The following is a 14,426-nucleotide window of genomic DNA, read 5'->3' as shown; positions in this document are numbered from 1 at the left end:
TTCTGTGTAATATGTAGTAACCATTTGAAAATACACAGCTACAGTACTGTAGCTCCTTTCTGGAATATCCCTAAAGGAAAGTGTGGTGAAGGAAAATTTTCCCAGTGGGCAGAATGTCAAGCAGTACACCTGTTCATTTTGTTCATTTTGCTTGGCAAAAAAAGGGCCAGATGTGTGATTGTATACTGAGTCATGCATGGGCTGTGGTCAATGATTTTGCTGGATGGTCGGACACTGGAAGGAACATGATTAGAAAATAGGAGACAAAGAAATTTGGCGAAGATGAATGAATGAAAAATGTGAATGTATTTGTATCTCATGTGAATGTTCACCAAAGTATGTTCTCAGTAGAAGAGGATTTTAATAATCGAGTGGGTAAAATGACTTCTTTTGTGAATACCAGTTAGCTTCTTTCTGCAGCCACCCCTGTCATTGCCTGATAGGCTTATTAACAAAGTGGCCATGGTGGCAGGGATGGAGGTTATGCATGGGCTTAGTGACATGGACTTCTACTCATTAGAAAAGCTGGCTATGGCCACTGCTGAATGCTCAGTCTGCTAGTAGCAGAGACCTATACTGAGTAGCAGAGACCTATACGGCATCATCTCCCAGGATGATCAGCCAGCTATGCACTGGCAGGCTGATTACATTGGACCCCTTCCATCATAGAAGGGGCAACATTTTGTTCTTACTGGAATAAAAAGATAATAGAAGGCAGAACTCCCTCTTATTCTCTTATTTCTTATCCTCTTATTTTATAACATAAGGTGTATTTACTTGGAACTCTACCCTCCAATGTGAGGGTAGAGGGAATTCCACCCTCAAGGGTATTTGGCACTCGGGCCTTTGGAAGGTAATTAGGATTAGATGAGGTCACGAGGGTGAGCTCTCATGAATTGGATTAGTGCCCTTATAAAAGTTACAAGAGATCTTGCTTCTCCTTCTCTGCCATGTGAGGATACAAGAAGTCAGCAATGTGCAACCAAAAAGAGAGCTGTCACTAGAACTTGACCATGCTGGCACTGGGTCTCTGACTTCCACCATCTAGAACTGTGAGAAAAAAATTTCTGTTGTTTATAAACCACCCAGTCTATGGTATATTTTTATAGCAGTCTGAACTAAGACACTTATTATTTTAATTTAGATATTAGGTATGGTTTAAAGAGATGTGTATGGGTGCCAAGTTGCCAAAGGGTAAACTTGTGATGATTGATTTTGTGTCTATTTGGCTAGTTTATGGTAGCGAGATGTTTGGTCAAACACCAGTCTAAATATTGCTATGAAGATATTTTTAAGATGTGATTAACATTTAAATTCCATAACATAGTTGCAGAGCAATGAGTATAGTAAATTTGATTTTTATTAAAAACTCGCATTAGAACATATGCACACCTATAAACAAATACTCATGGGAAAAGTTCTGGAAATAATGCACACCAAACCAACAGTGACTACCTCTGGAGAGTGGAACAAGGGTTGAGGTGAGGAAAGAGGCATATTTTTCTTCAATTTTATATCATTTCTGTTATTAAATGTTTCCCCAATCAGGATGTATTTCTTACATTTGTCCTTTATTCCTGAGGAAGATCCTACTTTTCTTTATTTCAATTTTATTTTCATTAAGAGGGTCAGTGATCACATTTTGGTCTGACAAATTTTGCTTCCCAACATTTACCTACAGCTCTATGCTGGAACTAGTGCTGAACACAGCTATTCCCTGGCCATCTTCCCTCCAACCTGGAAGCTATACAAGTGTACAGAATAACACGAAAAATAGTGTACCTTGTCTGAGATAGAATATTTCATAATAACTAAATTTAGTAACATAAATTATTAAAGATGTGAGATATTTTGTTAGTAAAAATGGCCTTTTATTGGTAGTGTACTTACAATGTTGCAAGTTGGGCTCCCTAAGTAGCATACTCAGAGAGCTTAGCATTCAGGGAGTTTATTAAATGGTGTCCTTGGGATCAAAACTTGTTGAAACATGGAAAAGGAAGCAGAGAGCTAAGTTCATCTGTGATGCACACCAACCATAGTCTCAGCTGACCCCCAGAAGAGCTCTGAAGCTACAATGGCCCTTCAGAGTTGTCTTACATTGGCCCAAGATGGGCAAGTCTTTAAAAAGATTTTTTTTTATTGAATATATTTGACATAGGTCAAGACTTTATTTTCCCACATCAATCAGTCATTATGTATAGCTACCCTGGAAGGTGGGTGGCTTTGAAGGGGCTGACTGACAGCTGAAGGCTGATTGGGGCAATGCCTACAAGGTGTGAATGCAGGGGTAAGGCTGTCTGCCAACAGTACTCCTAGCCGCTTGGGCATGAAGTCCTTCAGTGGAGAGGGAGCTGGGTGGCACATCACAAAGTCTGCCTCACGTACCCTTCTTATTCTTGGAATCAAATTCCCAGCATTCAAACCCATTTGTGTGTCCTTTTTTCCAGCATGTAATATGTACAGTATAATAATTCAATGAGATAAGTCATGGGAAATATTTATGTGCTTATTAAGAACTAGCTATTATTATCATAATTATTAATATTATTCTCACCTAGTTAGCATGTGTCTTGGAAAAAACATGGTATTATTTGCCGAACTTTATTTTTATTAAGCATGGATAAAAGCTGGTATGAATGCAAAAGAATGTTGTAACATTTCTCTTGTGCATACATTATATCCAGTTGATCCTGAAAATGTTTCACATTTTAGGTTGTTTTCTTGTGGTCTGAGTATTAATCCCTTTTCACATGATAAAGGGAATTTTATTTTTCCCATGATTTTGTAAGATATAATTCAGTGTTGTTCAATGATTCCTAAGGAACTCTCTTTCCTGATTTATTAAGAGAAAAGCTAGACCCAGATTTAAAATTCACCCCCTTGACAAGTGTAATCCTCTCATAAATCATAACAATAAATGAAAAGCTGGTTTCTCCCCTAGGAAAAAATAATCATTTGAGACCATTGTATTAATGCTGTTGACACTGGGTTTGGACATTTGACTGTTATGCTGATGAAAAATCTCTGTTAACTGGGAAAAATAATACATGTTAACTTTTGCTGAGCATGCTACAAAGTTTTTCACCTTCTTTATCTCATGTTGTTGTCTCTCTTTTACAGATGATAAGTCTCAGAGGAGAAGTTGATTAGCATCAAACATGTAATTAAGTGGCAGAGCAGAAATTAGAATCCAGCTTAATTTGATTGCAAGATTCATACTTCTAACCATTCCATTTTACTGACCTGAAAGACTGGTTAGAGACCATTTCTCTCAATTAATCATTTATTGAAAACATACTGTTTTCTCAGCACAGCACAGTTTTTGGAGAATAAAAAATTACAATCCCTTTCTGTGTATTTGCAATCAAACGGAGGGATTTTAAGACAATCAAGGGGAGTGTTTCCTAAACATTAAGTATTCAGTTACCATTTTCCCTTTTTGTTAGTGTACCACATGAAATATTGGTTCACTCTCTCTAAACTCTCTTCTTCTGAATTTGACTTGTACACTCAAATCTCTCAACTGTGTTTAACAAAAAAAGCTTAAAAATAAGACTTAGTCATGTCTGGTGTGGCTAAGTGGACTGAGTGTGGGCCTGTGTACTAAAAGGTCACAGGTTGATTCCCAGTCACAGCACATGCCTGGGTTGCAGGCCAAATCCTCAGCAGGGGGCGCTCAAAGGGCAACCACACATCGATGTTTCTTTCCCTCTCTCCCTCCCTCCCCCTCTGTAAAAATAAATAAATAAAATCTTTTTTAAAAGATTAAAAAATAAAAGGTGAAGCTGAGGTTTAACCGTAGTCCTTAAAATAAGATCATTACTTAACTATTTCTGCCTATTTTTGTTTCTTTCTTTCTCTGTTGGCCACAGAAAACAATGCTTTCTCTCTTCTTTTTTTTTGGTTTTATTTTACAGACATATTAGCATCACATTTTCCTCTAATTGATAGTAGCATATAGTTAATTCTACACAAGTCACATCTGTGTGATCAATTGAGGGAAATATCATGCCTTTTGATATTTATGCTCTTGTGTGGTATTCTCCTCTTGAATCCGAGCTGGCCCTGCGACCTGCTTTAACCAACAGAATTCAGAGGAAGTGACACTGTGCTTGTTCCAGACCTAAGTCTTAAAAAGACATAGAAGTTTTAAGGGGTAAAGACAGCTGCCATGTAATATGTCTATCCTGAGACTCCCATGGTGTGAGCAGTTGTTCTCCACATGGCCTCTTCACAAGTCCAAGCTAGACACATGGAGAGGCCATGTGGAAGAGAACCAAATCCCTGGCCAACTACACCAACTTGCTCGCCTGTGAGTGAGTCCCTCTTGGAAGTAGATTCTCTAATCATAGTTACACCATCCCATCTGATGCCATGTGGAACAGTGACAAGCTATCTTTGCCAATCTTTGCCCAAATTGCAGGATTGTGAACAAAATAACTTTTTTTTTAAGCCACTATTTTTTTATGTAATTTGTTAAAGGCAAGAGATAATTGAAACAATCTCTCTGGGCAAGACTTACTTTTCATTTGTAAAATGAATTACTAGTTGGATAAGGTAATTTATGTAGATTATAATTCTCTGTTAGTGTGTAGTCTACCTTGTTCTATTGCTGCTCAACTTCTGCCTACAATCCTATGTTACTCCTATAGCTTCTTTAAAAATTTTTTTTTCTTATTTATTCTGTTACAGTTGTCCCAATTTTTCCCCCTTTGCCCTCCTCCATCCAGCACTGGCCCCTGCTTTCACAGTCCATCACCCCACCATTGTCCATGTCCATGGGTCATTCATACATGTTCTTTAACTAATCCCTTCCCCTTCTTTCCATCATTCCCCACCCCCTACCCCCTTTCCTCTGGCAGCTGTCAGTCTGTTCCCTGTTTCCATGTCTCTGGTTCTGTTTTACTTGTTAGTTTATTTTGTTCATTAGATTCCTCTTATAAGTGAGATCATATGGTATTTGTCTTTCACCAACTGACCTATTTCACTTAGCATAACAGTCTACAGTTCTACCCATGCTGTCTTGAAGGGTAGGAGTTCCTTCTTCTCTCTTTGTGCTGCATAGTATTTCATTGTATAAATGTACCACAGTTTTTTAATCCATTCATCTACTGATGGGCACTTAGGCTATTTCCAATACTTGGTTATTATAAATAGTGCTGCTATGAACATAGGGGTGCAGAATTTTTTTTGAATTGTCCTATAGCTTCTTACTTTATACCAATATGTGATCTTTTTTAACTGTTTTTTAAAATTTATTTATTGATTTTAGAGAGAGAGAGAGAAAGGGAGGGAAGGAGAAAGAGAGATTTGTTTTTCCACTTATTTATGCATTCATTGGTTGATTCTTGCATGTGCCCTGACTGGGGATTGAACCCACAACTTGGTGTATTGGGACAACACTCTAACCAATTGAGCTACCCAGCAAGGGCCTTGTGAGCTGTCTTGTTGAATTTTTAAAAATTCTTTATACTCAAGTCTCTAACTTGCCAGAGTCATTCTAAATACTAATTTTGTCCTCCAGTGTGCTGATACTGCTCTCAGCTTGGTGGTGTGTCCATTTTATGAGCTTGCCTTCTGTTTCATCATTTCCTTCAGCAACCTCACAGCTGCATTCTCACAGCTGGACTGGCTGATTCACTGTCTTTTTGTTTTTTGGCTCTCAGAAAATTTTACTGGCATAGTTTCTAAGATTCAGAATTCTGAAAATGCCTTTCCCACCATTTTGCAGTTTCTGTATCAAACATATTATTAATGGGTCACTTTTACAAGACTTAGCATGCCCATTCCTATGAATTTCTTGTGAATAATTTGTATTATTATAAAGTTAATCAGAAAAATGCCTCTCGTTTTTGGTGGAGTCTTGGCTCAGAATATTTCTGAAGCAATCATCATCAGTTAATTATGCCTCATGACTTCTGTGATAGGAATATGAAACCAGTAATTCTTTTTTCACATCACTTTGAATTCATCTCAGAATATTACAACACATCTGCTCTCCCTGAGCTGAATTGATTCCAGAAGGACAATGTTTCTTAGTGAGTGTTGTCTAGTCATTTCTGAAAGACCTTTAAGCTTAGAGAGTATTAAAGTAATTGATTCTCAGCATTTTAAAAACTACTTTCAATTTTAGCCACTGCTGGCCATCTGTTTATTCACTTCAGAAAGAGTTCCAAACATAGCCTAGAGTCATCATGAGTAATATTAACAGGCTCACTGGAGCATGTGCTATAACCCAAGTCTTCTCAGGATTTCAAAATACTTAGAAAAGAACTGCATTCTATATTAGGGCCCATTTATCCTGTCTTATAGATGATACAGTCAGAATATCTAGGAGCTAAACATGTTATCTGAGTTAATAACAACACACAAGTAAAGAGCCGCTATATGGGACAGGTAGTCTGTAAGTTCAACACAACAGAACTTCCCATGATATAAGTTTACTAGTTCCAGGGCAGAAGTCCACTGTTTCCCCTCTCCACTAACCCTCTCAAAGTGGAAGAACACTAATTGTCACAGGTGCCTTAAATATATGCCTGAAATCATCCTGGGGTAATATGACTTACACGATGTTCTACTTCACTATTTTTTTTTTCTATCTGGCATCCCTTCTGTATAGGAACTTCCTGTCTACACTTCCAGTGATTCTGATGGGCAACATTTCCCAGGGCCTTAGTCCTTTTGGCCATAGTAATGGCACATGGAGCAGGCTTGGCTGTTCATAGTAACTTCTTCCTCTAAACACAGCGATTGATTCAGGAGTGGGTCACTGAGCTAAGTAGGAACAATCAGAGACTTCATTGATCCAATTGATGGATGATGGTAGAGAAGATTCTTTGCTAGATTAGGATTAAGCATGGAACATAATAATCTTCCTAAGCCTCACAGAGTCTGTTTTTTTAAATTTTTTTTTAAATAAAGATTTTGCTTATTTATTTTTAGAGAAAGGGAGGGAGAATGAGAGGGAGTCATCAATGTATGGTTGCCTCTTGCACACCCCCTGCCTGGGACCTGGCCCATAACCCAGGTGTGTGCCCTGACTGGGAATTGAACCAGTGACCCTTTGGTTCACCGGCCAATGCTCAATCCACTGAACCACACCAGCTAGGGTGACAGAGTCTGTTTTATATTAAGAGAAAACTAACTCAAAGGAGCTGAGTGGAGTCACACAGAAAATGAAAGCTGCCGATATTGGTCTGGCCCCTACATATAGCTATATTTGAATTTCTCAGACAACCCACAATAGTCCCCTTATCCATGATTTCACTTTCTGCAGTTTCAGTTACCTATAGACAACAGTGCTTAGAAAACATTAAATGAAAAATTTCAGAAGTTAACAATTCATACATTTTAAATTGAGCACAGTTCTGAGTAAAATGATGGCATCTTGTACCATCCCAGCCTGTCCTGCCTGGGATGGGAATCATCTCTTTGTCTAGTGTATGCACACTATACACACTACCTTCCCATTAGTAATTTTGTACCCAACTTGGTTATTAGACCAATTGTCATGGTGTCACAGTGCTTGTGTTTAAGTAACCTTTAATAATGCCATATTTTCATAACTTGTATTACATTTGTTACAAATGTTCTATTTTACTATTAGTTATTGTTGTTAATCTCTTAATGTGCCTAGTTTATAAATTAAACTTTGTCATGAATATGTATGTATAGGGAAAACATAGTAAGGTTTAGTATTATCCATGGTTTCAGTCATCCCCTGGGAGTTTTGGAATGCATCCCTTGCTGATAAGGGTGAGATCCTACTGTAGTCATTTGCTCTTTTCCTTAAACTCATTTAAATTGTATTTGTTTCATTTACAATCAAGAGTTATAAAATAGCAACCTATTTTTAGGGAAAATTTATGCAACCTTAAAAATAGCTTTTCTATCCAGCAATCCCACTTTGGGGTTTATAGCCAAAGGAAACAAAACTCAATATCTTGAAGAGCTATCTATATGCCCATATTCACAACAGCATTATCATAATAATTGAGATACATAAACAATGTGTCTAACAACAGATGAATGTGTTAAGAAAATGTGATACATATACACACACACAATGAAATGTTATTCAGCCTTAGAAAAGTAGAAAATGTTGTCATTTGCAACAACGTGGGTGAACTTGGAGGGCATTATCCTAAATGAAATAAACAGAGAAAGACAAAAAGTGCCTGCTATTACTGATATGTGGAATCTAAGGGGAAAGAAATTCAAATTCATAGAAACAGGGTAGAAAATTGGTTATCCAATGGGTGGAGAAAATAGGTAGAAGTTAGTAAAAGGGTTTAAACTTTCCATTATATAAACAATAGCTTTCTTTTTGGAAATGTAAATGGAAGTTGTTGGAATTTTAGAACAGAATTTCCATATAATTTGGTAATTTTTCAGAAGGTAAGAGTGCCAGAGCTGGAAGTCTTTCTTTCTTTCTTTTTTCTTTTAAAATCCAGACAGGGAGAGCCTTGTTTAACAAGATTCTCCACCCTTATCTTTCAAAAAAAAATTTACTGTTACCTCCTGGGAAGCTTTGGACAAAGGGATATAACTGTAGCTTCACACTAGCCTGAAATATTAGGAATATAGGACCCAGAGAAGTAATTGGCATTAAGGAATGCTGGCTAAAGTATCTGTTTATGAATGCTTGTTGGGGGTAGGCAATACTAATTTCAAGACATGATAATGATGTGATGAACCCACTGAGCATAAGCTATTTTCTGATGGGTGTGTCAGGAGCAGTGGAAAGGATACTTCTAAGCCCAGATGATCAGCTAATGTGCTTTTAGTTCATTTCCAGCTGCTAGCTTTGTAATTGCATGTTTTTAATCTTTACAAAGAAAACTGGCACAATCCTCCAGTTTTTCCAAGTTTAAGAATATCTCCTCCTTTCATTTACTTTTTCCCTTACCACATTTTTAAAAGGAATTTTTAAAAAGATTTTATTTATTTATTTTTACAGAGAAGGGTAGGGAGGTAAAAGGAGAGAGAGAAACAGTGATGTAAGAGAGAAACATCAATCGGTTGCTGCCCTGACTGGGGACCAAACCTGTAACCCAGGCACGTGCCCTGGCTGGGAATTGAACTAGTGACCTTTCACTTTGTGGGTCAGTGCTCAGCCAACTGAGCCACACCAGTCAGGGTTCCACTTTTTTTATGAGAATATTTTTGTTTAATTTGATTAGTGATTTTCAGTTTAAACTAATTTGTTAATTTATTTTTTGACAGATAAAAATTATATATATTTAAGGTATACAACATGGTTAAGGTATATGCCTAAACTGCAAAATGATTAGCACACTCAAACTAACATATCCATTAACTCCTGTGTTACCACTTTTTGTGTATGTGGTGAGAACACTTGAGATCTATTCTCTTAGTTAGCTTCAAGCATACTATACATTATTATTAGCTATAGTCACCATACTGTACTGTAGGCCTCAGAATCTATGCATTTTATAATGGAAAGTTTGTATCCTTTGATCAATATCTCCCCTGTTCCCCTACCCCCAGCCTCTGGTAACCACCATTCCACTCTCTATTACTATAAGTTTGACTTTTTTTTTAAAGATTTAATTTATTTCTTTTTTTAGAGACAAGAAGGGAGGGAGAAAGAAAGGGAGAGAAACATCAATGTGTGGTCACACTCGTGTGCCCCTATTGGGGACCTGGCCTGCAACCCAGGCATGTGCCCTAGACTGGGAATCAAACCAGCAACTATTTGGTTTGCAGGCCAGCACTCAATCCACCGAGCCACATCAGCCAGGTGACATTTCTTTTTAAAGATTACAAATGTAGGTGAGATCATACAATATTTGTTTTCTTTGTCAGGCTTATTTCACTTAGCATAATGTTTTTCAAGTTTAGCCATGTCATTGCAAATAGCAGGATTTCCTTTTTTAAAAGAAGGCTGAATAATATTCCATTATGTTATATATATATATTTTCTTCCTATTCATCTGTCTATGGACACTTAGATTATTTTCATATTTTGGCTACTGTGAATAATGCTGCAATGAACATGCAAATGTAGCTATTTCTTTGAGATAGTGATTTTATTGCCTTTAGCTATATACCCCAAAGAGAGAGTGCTAGACCATATTGTACCTCTATTTTCAAATTTTGAGGAACCTCCAAAGTGTTTTCCATAATGGCTGTACCAATTTATATTGCCACCAATAGTGCACAAGAGTTCTTTCTCTCCACATCCTCTCCAACACTTATTACCTTTCAACTTTTTGATAGCAGGAGTGGAATATCTCATTGTGGTTTTGATTTTTCATTTCCCTGATGATTAGTGATGTTGAGCATCTTTTCATATACCTGTTGGCCATTTGTATGTCTTCTTTGGAAAAATGTCTATTCAGATGTGTCTGTATTTTATATTTAAGGTACCTTAAACACATTTTCAAAATACAATAGATACACATACATACATACCAGATAGAGCTGGAGATTTCTGGCAAAATAGGAGAAAATATTAATGAAATTGTACATTGCATGTCAACTCAATCTTATACCCTAAAAAATTAACAAGCATGTTAAAGAACATAATAAAAATGATCCTTTTAATAAGTACTTAAGTTAATGAAATATTGAACACCTGTGTACAAGGAATTATGCCAAATATTGAGAGTGAGAAGATGAAAACAATTTGGTTCTTGGCCTGTAAGGAATCTAGTAATGGAGGTACACTTGATTTCCCAAGCAGAACTAATACTTCTTTCATGAGGCTCTCATTGCACCTATGTCTACTATGGCACATACAATAATTATTTCTCTAGGGATCTATGTTCTTTTTGAATAAAATTTCTACAGTGGGCCAATTGACTCTCCTATGCATTTTTATATTCTCAGTGTCTAATAGTGTCCCTGGCACTGTAGGTATTTAATAAAAGCTTGATGTTGCTACAACTCTATGTTAAAAAATGAGGAAGTGTGTTATTCACATAAGAGGAATGCTAGTGGCTGTATGGATTCAGTGGTTTCATTATGTCATCAGACAGATAATTTATTTCTTAAACTTATTATTTTTAGAGGGTCTGTATATTGCTGTGTTCTGTATTAATCCTTAGGCTGGTTTCTCTTGTGGTTGGAATATGAAGAGCAATTAGGCTGCATAGTAACTTGGCATGAGACTGGGCATGGAGGCAAGGGAGAGAGAGAGCCAGAGAGAAAAAGATTGAGAGAGTTTAGGAGTCACTGCTCCAAAAGGAGCCACATCCAAACTTGGTAGAGAGGACTGCCTAGCACTTGGAGATCTTGGACTCTGAGATGGATGTGGTAACTGGGTGGGATGTTGTATTGGCTGCCTGGAGAAGGACGTGAATGAGTTTTATGTATCAGAAAGGTATGTAGAGATGTTTGGGCTGCCAGAGGTGGTTTGTAGAAGAACCTCTGTAACTGGCCTCTGATATCCATTCTCTCAATTTTACTTTTATGAATAGAACCTTCAATTTTTATCACATGGCTAGTAAGCTAGAAACAATACGATTCAGTTTTCTGGAGGGCCATATGACTAAGCTCCAGCTAAGGGAATGGAAAAGGAGATGACTGGTGCCCTTAAGAAGAGGTCTTCCCTTCTCTTTTTACAGTTTCACACAAGTTGCAATATGGTGGTGCACCAGCTTTCCCTGTGTAGTTGAGAGCTTCATGTAGTAAATTTTCTTTGTGGGGGTTGGGAAATTTTCTCAAAGAGCTTGATAGGAAGTACTTTGAACTTACAGGCCATACAGTCTCACTACTCAGTCCTGGCATTATAACTCAAAAGCAGCCATAGAAAAAACTTGTACAGTTGAGAATTGAGCAAGGCTGTATTCCAGTAAAACTTTATTTACAAAAACAGGTGACCAGCCTACTGACTATAGTTTTTTTACCCTTTCTCTAGTGGAACTTCATAGGTGAAATGTAGGTATCTGAGTGACCACATGGAAGAAAGGTCCCCAGACATCATATCATCTACCAGCTCAGACTTAATATGAAGGAGAAATAATTCTTCATTCTTATTTAAGTGACTGTTGTGTTGAATTCTGTTAAAGTATTCAAACCAATGTTTTAACACATCTTACTGTGACAAGTCACTGAATATTTATAATCATGATCCACTGGAAATATTATTACCTTATTTAATTACTAATCTATTTCTTTAAAGGAGAGCAATGATTGGGAAAGCAACTTTCTCAAAATCCCATGGCAAGTCTGATGGTGCCTAGAAATGTTCCTATTTCCCTTGATTCCGAAGATGCCAATTAGAAGTAGCAACTAAGGATTAAGTTTCTTTCTTTCTTTTTTTCATTTTGTTTTTAACCTGAAATCATGACAAAAGTGATTAGGAGATGTCAAATGACCTGAACCATTCATTTGGAATAAGGATACTATAATAAATAATATATCATTAAATGCATATTAGTCGCAGTTTCCTACCTGCAATTCTGGTTAAACATAAATATCTTAAAGGCAACATACTTATAAAGAAAATTCCAATATGTTGCATAACATTCACATTTTATCCATCATTCAAGGATAAAGGATGTTGTATGCACTATTATCAACTTCCTTAACCACCTTTTTAATTCATAATCAATATGAAGTTGAGACTAACAGTGAAATATTTTCTTTCAAGTTACTGACAGCTCACTGTTTTCTGAAGAACAAGGCAATCAAAATGAAATCATTGGTCATTTTGAAAAAGAAAATTTACCAAATGAAGCAGGCAGTTCAAGGGAATGGATTATAATGATTGCTGAGAAAGTTACACATCAATTTTCATATTAAAAAGTAGATCTTGAAAGTATTATTTTCTCTGTTTTGTTTTCTATCTGTAGTGAAGGCATCTGTATGTATACTCTCCCTATGTTGTTATCTCTGTATTAAATACATTTGTTCATTTACCTAATTTTATCTTTCTGCTGTATAGTTTTAAAAGGACCAAGTGATGTTTATATCACCAGTTTGGAGTTTTATAATAGTAGGTGTGGTTGCCTTATAAAAGCTCTTTTGGTATAGCGAATGTCATGTTCCTTATTTTTGTTTTATTATCTAAAGATATTCAAGGCAGCATCCCCTGAGACAGCTGTGACAATAATGCCCCACCATGACAACAGAGGAACAGTGCCAAAACCCAGCAAAACAAAATTTACTTGGCAGGGCAGAGAGAATAGAGGCTTTTCACAGCTCTTTGGAAATGCTAATAAGGTCTCAACCTTGAACCATGTTTGCTTTTTATCTGGGAAACCCTTTCCAGTTATGATACTATCTGTATAAGTAGAAACAAAAGATTCTGAGTTGGAATTTTATACGGTAGCAGATTTATGAGAAGGGCTAGTCCAAAATCCAGGTGCTTTCTTTTCACCTGAGAGAATACAGTGCATTTGGGGACATTTAAAAGCCCATAGTCAACTTCTTCGGGTCCTTAAACTTAAGACAGCCTCAAACTTAGCAGGCGCTGCCACCAGTGAGTGGTGTGTTAAAGTGGATGAAACACATCAGCAGTATGTAAACAGTTGACTCAGAGTTCTAATTTTGTTCTCATAGATAGCTCTTTTCAGCTTTCCTGCCATTTTTTGTTTTATGTTGGATAGTTGGAGGAAGATATTATTATTTGATAGCTCTATTTAAAGGTCCACACTAAACCAACTCAACTCAGCCTTCACACTCACACCCTTTTCCAATATCTGGCACTAATCTTCTAAATAACTTGTCAGAGGAATACTGTTTTGTGGGTGTGTTAAATTGGTCACGCTGTTATGTCCCAACAGCACATGAAGTCTTAAAGCTGGGTTGCTGGGTGGAAGCACTCCCCTCCCTTTCTCTGTCTCATCCGCATTGGAATAATTAGATGGATGGTGCTTTTCTTTTGTGATTTATCTGTGTTTTCAATGGCATTAATCCCATGAAGAGATGGGCCATTAAGAATTCCAAAAGTCAACACTTTAAAATATCTTTTTGAAAATTTCTGTTCCTTCTTTGCTATTTCTGAAAGTCTTAGAAGCTTGAAGAATTATATAAAATAAGCTCTAGTTCTTCTTTGGATCATTTGTGATTTAGTAATTTATAGCCCAACAAATTATATGAGGTGACACTGTTTAATATAAGGACAGATAATTCAGGATTATGGGAAACCTGAGTTGTATCATTGCACTGCAAAGGTCACCTATTAATTCTGATTAACTGTCTTAAAATTTATCTTTTCTAACAGAAGAAATAATACAACTAGCAGGTCCCTTTGAATGCTTATTATTCTTTAATACTTGATGTCAGATAATATTTTTGTCTTTATTATTTTCACGTACATGCAAATAATAAGAAAAGCAGATGGGATTATAACAACATAGGAGTACTATGTATGTGCCTATGCAAACCAGGTTTAAGTACATATTTTATGACAATTAAGTTAGTGATATGAATAATAATATGGACATACTGAGTAG

Source organism: Phyllostomus hastatus, unplaced genomic scaffold, assembly GCF_019186645.2.
Source record: "Phyllostomus hastatus isolate PE091 unplaced genomic scaffold, TTU_PhHast_1.1 phas_scaffold_755, whole genome shotgun sequence".
NCBI lineage: Eukaryota > Metazoa > Chordata > Mammalia > Chiroptera > Phyllostomidae > Phyllostomus > Phyllostomus hastatus.
The sequence above is the reverse complement of the archived record's forward strand: the minus strand, read 5'-3'. Positions refer to the sequence as shown.